Below are 12,078 nucleotides of genomic sequence, written 5' to 3' on the forward strand. Positions count from 1 at the left end.
GAAAGGTTGGTGGTTCGAGTCCACCCAGGGACGGGTTTCTTTTGCGATGTAAATATTGTCTTCGCAAAGGTCGATTGGATTTCTAAGCGAAACCTTAACCATTTCAATATTTGCAGGAAATGCGAGTGCTTAACACGTGTCTGAATCACTGGGAAATGTCCGATTACTGTATTCCCAACATCGCTACTCCCCAGGAAACCAAATTCACCCAAGAAAAAGTCGAGTCGTCATTTATACCCCCGTTGCATCCTCTGCTGAAATATTTTAAAAATACAATGCAGATTTGTTTAAGAACTTGCAAGCTTTGTTACATTAGCACCGTGCATTTGGACTTCGATATTTTGACACATTTACCTTAATTTTAAACATAAATACTGTACAATCTATTGTAATTTTGTTGTACTATTAAAATATGTTAGCTGAGGATGCAAAGGGGTGAAAGGGGAAGGTCAGAGGTGTAGTAACACCAAGGTTAGGATTGGTGGAGGTGATAAGGATGTTGATGTTTTTTCTCTGTAGAGAATTTTGAGTTTTTTATCCTTCTCTGAAGTGAGAAACTGGAAGAGTTGGGAGTTGAGGGATCTGATGAGGTTAGTTATGAAAGGAAGTTGATGTGGAGCTGTTAGCCGTAAAAACTCCTTAATGTCTTTGATGTTGTCATCAGCGATAAACTGCATTCAGCAAAGATAAAAAGAAAATTATCTTTGCTTACTGCCCTGTCTTTCTCACACCTGAAGAAGGCTCAACAGCCGAAACATTGTGATTCTTTTCTTCTCTTTTCAGGAATAGTCCTTTACTTGTTCCTTTGCAGCCTACGCATGCTGACGCAGCTACCCACCCGATAGCTAACATTCCTATAATCACAACTATGAATGTCCACTTTGGGTATTTTTTCCATGATTATTTATTATTATTATTTATTCTGTCATTGAAGCATATTTTATGTCATACTGAAGTGTCCTAATCACTGAAAAAATATTTTTTTAATTTAGAAAGTAAGAAAATGATAAATCACTAGGAATTGCATTTAGCCTGTTCTGATCTAGATTTTCTATATACTTTAACATGCCATGTTCACAATGTCACAACTCATAAATGAAACAGTGAAGTGTTGTAATTACAAATGTACATAGTGTCGGGACATTGAGATGTTTTGGTAATGAGGAAGGAGGGACATACAATGTTCACAGGGTCAAATTTATAAAACGCTACAGTAAAATTTCTTGTATTTCGGGATTATGAGAGCCTGTTACATTGGGTCTCACACCTCAGTGTCAGAATTTTGAGACATTTTTATAACCAGAGGTAGGTTCATAGCAATAAGCAGAAAGTGCGATCATCCTTTGCTCATCCTCGGTTAATCATATATTCTCATATGCCATGTTCTGAATGTCCCATTTAAAACTGCTATATTAAAATTAAGACTTTTTTATGATCAGAAGGCAAGGTTGTGGTAAATATGCATAAAGTGCAAGTGAACTTATGTTTTGCCTTTGTCTTGTTATTGTGAGTTTTGAAAATTAGTTTTCGATTTTCTGAAATGCGTTTCACACAAAAATGCAATTTGGATAGTCACTACTTATATATTCCCCTTAACTGAGGATATGTACAGTAATCCATCCCGATTAGTACTTTTAAAAATTACTGTAGAGAGAGCCATCAGAAAGGGAATGAAAACTTGCATTAAACAAAATCAAGCTGCATGTAATCATCCATAGTGATTCATTTTGTAAGACAAGACAGGAAGAAAGACACTGGTGGGATTTGAACGCAGAATCTCCTGTTTAATAGGAAAACACTTTAACCAAATCAGCCAAGATGCTGTCAGAGTATTAACATCATGTCTGCGTCAGTGATTACAGCTGACTATCGCTGGAGGACAGTTCACTGTGAACAAGTCAGCCTGCATAATGAGGGGGAAGAGACTGACCTCTGTGATGCACTATAGAGTTACATTAACCTTCTATCCAACTGTTCTATGCTGCATTCTACCCTAGTGGTAAATATTGGTTTCCGTGCGTGTAATATTCCTTTTTTTGTCAAATTTTATCAAGCACAAATTTTGCTGTTGAAAATAAGCCTTGTGGTTGGGCTCCTTGTGTGTTGTGATCCTTTTACCCCAGTGTCACCAAAATTGATACATTGTGCTTTGGCAATTCTTCAGGCTATATTGTTTAGAGGAGCTCAGTTGAATTAGTTTATATAAAGTATTTCTTTTCCCTTTAATCCTTTAAAACATATTACATTTTCAAAACATTGTATCTTTCTTCCTACTATTTGTAGCGGCAATGCTTATTAATAAGACAGAATTAAGTGTTGCTGTGCTTTCCCAAATGAGGCCCCATCTCTCTCTTCAAGCTATTCAGGCAGGGTGATTTAAAGATGTTTTCTTTTGATAGGGGACAGCTCCCAAATGGGGATGCATTTAGCTAAGCCTAGCTATCATGATCAGTGGGCATCCATTGGGGCCTATCTGTCTAGGGAGTGCCAGATGGACATCTGGACTGCATTCCTAAGTGTCAGGAGTAAGTGACTCATATCTCACCTTGATCAACCAATCAGGGACTGGTAGGGCCGAGTAACCCACGTGGGTCTCTGATGCCCATGAAACTTTCATCCAATGAACGAGCTGAAGTTCCTCCAGGTAAAAACAGGCAACACAGAGCTCCAAGACTATTCTAAAGGGAATTCAAAGGAGAATTCCAGGAGTGTGAGACAATTCCAGGGCAGGACGGCCCAGGAGCAGAAAGGCTGCCAAGGGCAGGACATTCTCGCAGCGCGCCTCCTGACCATCCTGAGACTCAGCCCGGACAACCATGGAACGGCCAGTGTGTCCGAGTGCCAGAACTTTCCTTTGTTCTAAGAGTCTAGAGCGGAGGTTGCCAGAGAGTAACCAGAGGATCCACCCGAGCAGGCCTCGTGAACAGGTCGGAACTGTTGACAGCTGAATCACTATTCAGAACTAGCTCTTCATCAGGAACGAACCGGTCCACTTCCTGACTTGCTGGGACTCACAGTCATCTTTTCTCCTGTGTGCAAACTTTGCTAGTTAAAGCCAACACTAACTAGCTGGTCAGTGAGCATCAGCAGCGCACCGTCACAAGCCGCACAGCACAGCCTGGCACCGAGCCAGAGAGCGCGGATTGGACAGCAACAGCCTGCAACTGTTTCTTTGTGCCCGCAGGAGATCTGAATCCCCAGAGATTGGATGAGTATTCAACTTCAATGCATTACAGCTCGAGAATTCAATTGTTATCCCAAACAGTTGATATCAATTTAATTCCTAAGAGTTATGTACTTGTTTTGAGTATCTAATGTAGACGTTGTAACCAAGTTCAATTACGAAATGGTCTAAATGAATGATATACTGAACGTATGTCCTCTTGATATATGTAACTCTTGGTAACTGACTGAATATATACCCTTTGTATTCTGATAACCCTCTCGATAAGATCTGTTAGGTTTATATGCATATTCCATATATTAAGAAATGTATCCTCGTGTATTAGTACCTGTGTGTGTGCATTGTTTGAGTTATATCGCATGGTTGGATTCTAAAGCCATTAAAAGAATCATTTTGTGATTTACTGCTACAATTAATAATTGTCCCAGTAAATGCCCAAACCCTACAGAACTGGTGCCTTCAGAGAGCACACTACATAGTGATGACATCTTTCTGTATGATCAGGACAGGAGCTGCAGGTCCACTGTGTTGTGGCTGCAGTACAATTTTAGCTTATTATTATAATACTTTTTAACAGCGACAGATTCTTAAGATCACAAGGTGTTTACGATATTATTTCAGTATTAAGCTGTTACTACATTCGGAACTGTCCCATAGGATTCAGTGTTCCATTAGTTTGGCACTAAACTGCTTAGTCTATTGCAGGAATTGTACTTAGTCCTGTCCTGTAGTGTCATCTAGAGAGCAGCAGCTGTTTCCTTGGGCTCATTGCAATTGGGAACATTGTGATTATTGAGCAGGGGACTAAAGTCAGCAGACGAGCGCGTTGCAAATCGGTAGTAATCTGGCGTACAGAGCTGCATGCTAATCTCTGGATCATCTCCAGTTAATGCGATGCTGTTCTTACCTTGCAATTGACCCAATCTGACTACTGGCACCAACCCTGTTATTACAAAGAAACTTCTTGTGTACCTACCGTGATACATAAGTTTGGTGGAGAGGTTTGGCAGTCCATATTCAGTCAAAGATGTGTGTGCAGATCACTGTGATATATAGGCATCAACAAACTGACAAATACAATATTAAATGTTTAACTGATAAAGCCCAAATGGACCAAACCTGTATAAATTAGTGGTGGAAAGGAGTCTTTATATATAGCAAAAGGTCTCTGATCCTTTGGTAAGAACGATGGGTATATAACCCATTGTCCTCAATATTAGAAATGAATCCTTGAGCATTGCCGTTGTACCAACGATCCTCAAAAGTGCTGCCATTACCACTGTTCCATAAAATCCTAACATTACCTGTCTTGCATAAAATGTAGAACATGCCATCACATTTCAGTTGCTTCTCAGTAGCAGTTTGATCTATTATCAACCTGCTCCCCACATCATAACCTTCGCTCTTCTAATTCTAGTCTCCTAACTGTCCCCCAAGCCTGTCTACACTGTATGGGTGACAGAGCCTTCTGCTGTTATGCCCCCAAGCTCTGGAACTCTCTCCCCAAGGATACCAGAGTCACCTTCCCTAAACTCCTTCAAATTCAGACTCAACACCTTCTTCTGTAGAAGAGCCTTTACTGAACTGGTTCTATTCTTTACCCCTCTGCTTCTACTTTTCTCCTCAATCTATTGGAATTGTTTTATCCTGTGTATTCTAATTGTAATTTTGTCAAGTGCTTTGAGAAGCCACCTTCGGAACCATTATATAAAATAGTTTATTCTAAATCCTTGAAACTTTAATAGGGCACTGCAGTAGGGCTAAAAATTGACAGCCTTAGTGGGCCATCATGATTTGTGCAAATTATAGGTAGTCACAAAGGAAGACTAGGATTCACTTGAAATCCATGACACGGGACACTGAAACAGTGGAGAGGCTTTGTGTAGTAAGCATTCAGTCTCAATCTACACCATCTGTGCTGCTGGTAGAGGTAGTTGTGAACACCTGTCTTCCGGATCAAGTACTGGGATCTCCAGTCTCAATCCTAATACTTATGACTGTCCACTACCACTGCTGTGAAACCAACACCCATAACATAAGACCTCCGAGATTCTAACTGTACCATTATTCACACACCAGTATTGTTCCTCTGCTAAGGAAGGAAGGCCTACTTTACACCAAGCCCCTGTTGACAATTCCTTCCTTGTGTTTATTTTAGTCAGTTTGTGCAGCCCAGAATAGGACATCAGATCTCACTCTTACTGGGCACTACAGTAGCAACTCACTCCATAAGCACTACCCCTCTCGGAAACGGGAGGATTTCCAGTATATTGAACACCTCTGTCTCTCCCACAGTAAAAAAAAAAGTCACAATGACCTGTCCAAGGAATAGTGCGGCCATCTTCCCCCAGTACAATGCTTTATAACTCCAGCCATTTTCAGTCCTCATTGGCAGCAATACAGGAAGCATTCTTGAAAGTGGAACCCCCACAAATACAGTACTTTAATTTATTAATGGGTCTCACTTCCCTTGAATTCCTCCACCCCATTCAAACCTGTAAACCATAAAGAAACAAGGGCAGGCAGAAGGGTCTTTCACAGCTTTATTGAAATGTTGCCATTACAAGGCGACTGGAGGCAGGAGAGTCACAAGGGCCAGGCTGGAGCCTTCATTCAGGCACCTGGGGAGGAAGAAGGAGAACAATCCAGCTGAACTGCAGGACACCCACCCCTACAGGAGCTCCTCCTGCCAGACCCTACCTGTCCACTGGCCAACATCTCCAAAGTCCTCTGCTCCCTCCACATCCTCTCTGGTGCTCTCAGCATCTTCACTGGAGCTCTGAGGGTCTCCCTCCTCATCCTCAGTCCAGTCAGCTCCCACATCCAGAGGAGCTTCTACTGGTGCCACAGCCACCCGACTGCTGGTCACCAGGCTCCTAGTACCTGTGGACAAGTAACACCCAGGAGTGAGGGATCTGCTATACCCAGAGACCCACAGTCTACTCATCTACACAGTCCCTTTGTCCAGCACGGGATCATTCCTCAGTTGTCCAAGCATGGTTGTCTCCTGGGCAGAGATGCATCCACAAGGGATAGAGAACCAGACCCACCTTCATTCTGACTGCCAGCACACCTGGACTCACAGCAGGCACAGACCTCATGGTCACCATACAGCTCCTCCCACCTGGAGGAGAGGAGGACAGGTGAGGCCTCCACCTGGCATGTCCCAGAGCACCCTCAGCAGGTTCCTTGCAGAAGTACCTCTTAGCCTCCCTGTTGTAGGTGCAGGACTTGGTCCCTGGTGTTGCTTTAGCAGGAGCCACAGCCATGACAGTGCATGTACAGCTCAGTCACTTCATGCTGCAAGAGGGAAGGTCACAGCATTAAGGGATCAAGGCCAATAGAGGGACAGAGAAGGACCTTCTGCCATCAGTGAAGGCAAGCTGGCAGCTCTAGGCACTACAGCTGCCACAGTCTGGTTCACATCTAGATCATGGATGGAAAAGCAGACAATGGATCAGTAGAGCAAGAAGGCTGAGCAGCCTTTGAGAGCAGTACCTTCCTGGACAGCTTCTTCTGGAAGAGGAAGGCATCAATTGTGAAGCGGAGCACATCCTTCTGCTTGGAGGGGACAAACCTGGACAGGCAGCCATCTGCCGTGCTGTCCACCATGCACCTGGGGACAAGGACAAGGATGAACCCCTGCAGGCTCTCGGGGCTCCTGCCCACCTCTGCTCCCAGAAGGGGCCGTACCCCAAGTTATCGATCACAGGGAAACGGGGCTGCGAGTGCTGGTCCGGTTTCTCGGTTACGTAACACTAGTGGATGTACAGCCTCTGCTCCGCTGTGGCAAAGTAGGCAGTGGCCTGGAAGTACATGGGCTGACCCAGGAAGTACTCATCCTTAGGAGAGAGCCGGACCCAGTGGGCTGGAGAGAGAAAGACAGCATTACACCTGCACACAGCACCCCCTGCTGGCAGGAGGAGCCACTCGCTCAAGGAGCTTACAGTTGGTGGTGAGCAGGACAAAGCTGTGCTTGTTTTTCAGGTCCTTGAAGAAGGTCCTTCTCCTGGCCCACGTGGGGACATAGCCAACCTTGTAGGAGTAGTGGAACCTGCAGGACAGAGGAGATGAAGGGCTTCTGGACACTTTCCCAGCAGCAGCAGAGCCCTGCCTACCTGTTGTAGGAGCACTTGATCGGCACAGAGAAGGGAATGAAGTGATGCACAGGCGCACTGGAGGAGGGCGGGGCATAGCGGAGAGTGTTGGAGTACACCAGGCGGCCCTGGACAACCTGCAAGGTCACAGAGGAAGGGGTATTCCCAGGAAAGGCACTAGCCCTACAGTTCACATCAATACATTGCCTGTAGATGAAGACCCGCTTACCGATCGCTCGGTACCGCACTCGTGAAGCCCGTAGATGAAGTAGAAGTAATGGCGTGTGGTTCGGCTGACGCTGCAGTTGCCCAAGGTCACCTCCGATGGCCGACAGCTGAAGCCGAACAGGAGCCGACTGACCCTCACGTACATCCTGCTGGAGTCGCACCACACAGCCACTGCTCGGGTGCCCCCGATGGCCGGGCGAGCCGGCTGCCGCCCTCGCTGGGGAGGAAACAGGACGCTCTTGATGTAGGCGGGTAAGGGGCGGCTGCCGGCTTCATCTTCTCCTTGTTGAAGTAGGGCGAGTACGCGTCTCTGGACACGGGAAGGCGGCGAAAGTCGGGAGCCAAGGACTGCGAGTCGTTCTCGCTTGTAGACAGGTCTTCGGAGGGCGCATCTGCCAGGTTCAAGTCCTCCAACTGGGCTGCATCTTCAGGAGCCGGGAGGTCGGCCTGGAGCGCCAATTCCCGAGAGTCCCAGCCAGCCGGCCCAGCGGAGACCAGTGCGGGGAGCCCGGCCCCTGCGCACAGGCACAGCACAAAGAGAAACGAGCGCATCGCCAAATTAACGTCCCGCTTAATTGCTACAGGAGTAAAATAAGTAAACCACAAAACCGTGTTGAAGCAAGAAAGCATAAAGTGTGAACGCGGTGACTAGGTTTTTATACTGGCAGGACCTGCTACCGCACACCTGGTCACACTACCGCTCAATCAACACAATCAATTACACACAGAGACCCGGATTGTTCTCAGCGTCTAATTAGAACCTGCTTCCAGTATGAGGCGGGACTCCGTGAAGCCTCCTGAACACTTTCCCGTGTGTATCTGACCTCAGCGGAGGAGTTCCACGCAATTTCGACAGAATTAAATCACCCACACGTGTAAAATTTGCTCAGATTAATTTATTGTTCAATTAGTTTCTAATTTCCGAGGAAAGTGTGTTAAACTCGCTGTCAGACAGAGTACGGAACATGCGACACGTCCGTCCACACTTTCCTTTATCGAGGGGGCTGTTCTATCAACACGTACCGCAATGAAAATAATTTTACTATTTTTCATGTGTAATTGCATGTCATATTAAAATGTGTAATACAAGCATTTCTTTGCTTCCCAGTAAAGAAATACTGATCAGCTTTTGACATGATCTGATAATAATTTGTCTGATTTTCCAGAGATTGCTTTTGCTTCGCAGCACTGAGAACCTATGGAAGCCCGTTTCCGCCAGGGAGTAAAAAAAACGCACTATGGGATCTCAGAATTGTGACTTAGAATCATAGAATTGCGACCTAAAAACTCAGAATTTTGACTTTATCTCTCACATTTGCGACTTCGAAATAGCCCATATTTCATTGTCTGTCCTTTTGTTATTGTAACGGATTCGGGTTCTAGGGTTTGTGCCCTCGCCGCTCCCACCCTACTTCGTGCCTCAAACCCCGTATTGGCTCAAACCCAGGTCTTGCTGGCTAGAACCCGAATCCGTTACAATAACAAAAGGACAGACAATGAAATATGGGCTATTTCGAAGTTGCAAATGTGAGATATAAAGTCAAAATTCTGAGTTTTTAGGTCGCAATTCTATGATTCTAAGTCACAATTCTGAGATCCCATAGTGTTCCCAAGAAAGCTGAATAACGCAAAAGACATATTCCCGATTTTAATTTAGATACACATTTTCTAATGCAGCTTTCATTACAAGACAGTCTATTTCTCGAAAGCGTGTTATGTAAAAAAGAGAAAAATGAAAATATATGCGACCCACTATGCCTTCCTCCAAATCTTTTTCTAGATCTCTTCGTCATACCTTCTCTTCCTCCCTGGGCCACTTGCCGCTTCTCTCACTAAACCAGCATTCCGTCTCTTTACAGCTATCTGTTCCAAGACCAGGCTTTCTAACCACCTTCTATTCCTTTACAGATGTCGTCGACATAATATCATCCCTAAAGGATTTCGCCTTAAATTTAATACCTTTTCTTTTGACTCTGATACCACCCAGAGTAACACTCAGAGACTTCTAAAACAATTTTCTAGGAAACTAATGCTCTCTACCATTTTCTCCCTCAAAAAACAGATTATCCTTTCCGACAACAACATCAAAGAGGCTAAGGAATTTCTACGGCTGACAGCTCCACATCATCTTCCCTTCATAACTAACCTCATTAGATCTCTCAACTCTAAACTCGACCAGTTTCTCACTACAGAGAAGGCCAAAAAACTCAGTCATCTTCTACAGAAGAAAACCATCAACACCCCGAACACCCTCACCAACCCTAACCTTGTTGTCACCATACCTTCTGACCCTTCCCTTTCACAGGATGAGCGATCCCTCCTCAGCAAAGGGCTCAGTTTTGTACCAGTTCCCAGGAAACTGGACATCACCCAGACCAATGTCGACCTTAACCGCTTTTACCGCAGGATCCGTCTCAGAGCACATTTTGCCGACAATTTCTCTTCACAGGCAGCTGATAACAACCCGGTTATTGATGTCATTAACAACATTAATCCCAAACAGAGCTGTTGGACTCCCTCCTCTGGCCGTTTTCCACCAGTTGATTATTTCATCAACCAATGCACTAATCAAGCTCCCAAGGCACTCCCTATACCCAGTAAACATAGGTCTAACCTCACCCAAGGAGAAAATCAGGCGCTCCAGTCTCTCCGCAACAGGGATGATATTGTCATCAAACCAGCGGACGAAGGAGGTGCTGTTGTGGTGTGGCGTAAGGATCTATATATCTTTGAAGCCTCTAGACAACTAACTGACACTTCTGCCTACCTCCCTCTCCAACAGGACCCTACCACTGACTACCAAAAGGAAGTGGTTTCCACCATTTCCCTTTTTATCAGCAGTAACGAGCTCCCCCAGGAGGCGAACCGGCTCATCATGGAACATCCACAGGTATCTCAATTATACCTCCTCCCCAAAATCCACAAACCGGACACCCCTGGACGCCCCATCGTATCAGCATGTAACTGTCCAACTACTTACATCTCAGCCTTTCTCGACAGCCTCATGAGACCGCTGGTTGAAGATCTTCCCTCATACATCAAAGACACCAACCACGCGCTCCAACTTTTTAATGATTTCCAATTTCAGGGTACCGAATGCTACATTTTTACCATGGACATCACATCTCTGTACACCGTCATTCCCCATAATGACGGCCTTACAGCCCTCAAGCACATGCTGGACAAACGCACAGTGCTTGATCCACCCACCCACACCCTGGTACGCCGTGCAGAATTGGTCCTCACACTGAACGCATTCTCTTTCAATAATCTTTTTTACCAACAGGTCAGTGGAGTTGCCATGGGCACCAGAATGGGACCCAGCTATGCCAACATTTTTGTCAGCTGGGTAGAAGAACGCTTCTTCGCTTCCTACACTGGCTATGTCCCTGACCTCTACAAGCGATATATTGATGACTGCGTCGGTGCCGCCACATGCTCCAACGATCAGCTTGAGTTCTTCCTGCACCATTTCACCAACTTCCACCCGTCCCTCAAATATACGGTTAACATATCTTCCACCACTCTTCCGTTTCTAGACATCCACTTGTCTATCAACTACCCCCGACTGTCCACTTCAGTTTATTACAAACCCACGGATTCACACAGCTACCTCCTGTACAGCTAATTTCACCCCAACTACACTAAAAACTCTCTTCCTTTTTCACAATTCCTTAGGTTACGACGATTATGCAGCGACGACATCGACTTCGAGAACCAAGCCCTCGAAATGTACTCATTTTTCATCAACAGAGGATACCCCAGCAGTGTGATTGACAAGGCCCTTGCCCGAGCCAAAAACACCCCCCGGACCATCAACCCGATCAGGAACTCCCGCCGTAAAAACTGCATTCCTTTGGTGCTTCCTTACCACCCTAACACACTTCCTATCCCCAGGACCATTAACCAGAACTTTTCCATCCTACAGGATGATCCCTCCATTGGGGCCCTCTTTTCTGATCGCCCTATCATCTCATATCGCCGACCACCTAATCTGCGTAACCTCCTTGTTCACAGCTCCCTTGACCGCCCTCAACAACCATGTAACCCTGTCTGTAGATGGCTCTGTACTTGAGCTCCAATCAAAATTGAAAAACCTTGGGGTTATATTAGATTCTGGCTTAACATTCGACCCACATGTACAGCATACTGTCAAAACATCTTTTTTTCACCTTAGAAATATCGCAAGACTACGCCCTATGCTATCATTAACTGTGATCTTAAGCTGATCAACATATTTGTATTCTCTCGAATTGACTACTGCAATGCTCTGCTCCCTGGGGTATCTAAATCTACTCTGAACAAGCTGCAGTATGTCCAAAATTCAGCAGCCAGAATCCTGACCAGGTCTAGTGCAAGTGTTCACATTACTCCTATCCTGGAGTCCTTGCACTGGCTTCCGGTCAAATTCCGCGTAGACTTTAAAATCCTCATGCTCACCTACAAGGCTTTACATGGCTTGGCACCTCAATACCTGTCTGAACTTTTATCGCCCTACTCCCCACCTCGCAACCTCCGCTCTTCAAATTCTGCCCTCCTTACTGTCCCCCAAGCCCGTCTACATTGTAT

At 45.3% G+C, this 12,078-nt stretch overlaps 1 protein-coding gene across 1 annotated transcript in view; it reads right to left on the bottom strand.

Moving 5' to 3' along the window:
* The window catches only part of LOC138242792 (zinc finger protein 271-like), a 781,993-nt gene that overhangs the window by 205,163 nt on the left and 564,752 nt on the right, over nucleotides 1-12,078 (bottom strand). The gene's annotated exons all lie outside the window — the stretch shown is intronic.

The sequence above is a fragment of the Lepisosteus oculatus genome, chromosome 14 (genome assembly GCF_040954835.1).
Source record: "Lepisosteus oculatus isolate fLepOcu1 chromosome 14, fLepOcu1.hap2, whole genome shotgun sequence".
Taxonomy (NCBI): domain Eukaryota; kingdom Metazoa; phylum Chordata; class Actinopteri; order Semionotiformes; family Lepisosteidae; genus Lepisosteus; species Lepisosteus oculatus.